This window comes from Penaeus monodon, chromosome 28 (assembly GCF_015228065.2).
Source record: "Penaeus monodon isolate SGIC_2016 chromosome 28, NSTDA_Pmon_1, whole genome shotgun sequence".
NCBI classification, from domain to species: Eukaryota; Metazoa; Arthropoda; class Malacostraca; order Decapoda; family Penaeidae; genus Penaeus; species Penaeus monodon.
The window spans coordinates 35,662,975-35,663,563 of NC_051413.1; positions in this window are offsets into that span (position 1 = coordinate 35,662,975).

Genomic DNA, 589 nt, shown 5'->3' on the forward strand with positions numbered 1-589 from the left:
AAATCTTGAAATTGTTCAAAATTCTGCTTTCTAAGAGCTGCATTTAGCCACTCATTGTGTTTCCTCTCCTCTTAGCAAAAACAGTCCACCTTTGTCCATTGCCAGCCAGCACTTTCTCTCTCCACAACTAATGTTTCTCCGCCTCATCCTCTCCCTCTGGAACCCTGAAACACCCAGTCAGAAATAGATTTACTCCCAGGTTTGCATGGACAGGACACATCAACATGCATTTGGCTGGTTGTCCTCCAGCTGTGTGTCTGGCCCTTTTCAGCCTTTCCCTCAGTCATGTGGGGAGTTCACCTATAACACATGTTGTGTGCACATCTCCTCCGTTCCCTGGTGTGGGCAAGTGTCCCCCCAGGGAGTCAGTGAGGCATGTGCATGCTCACAGCTCCGAAAAAGTGCCCGGCCTCCCCCCTCCCCCAACTGCCTAAGAGTTTTGTGGAGACCAAACAGGGTCAGGTCCGTTAATGTGCGCTTGTGTGGCTCTGGCCGTCGACAAGAGCTGGTATACTTCCTACTTTTATATTGTGTCCTCGCATTACTTTTGAATGTGAGTTCAGTAGTTTATGAATATTGACCATATTAA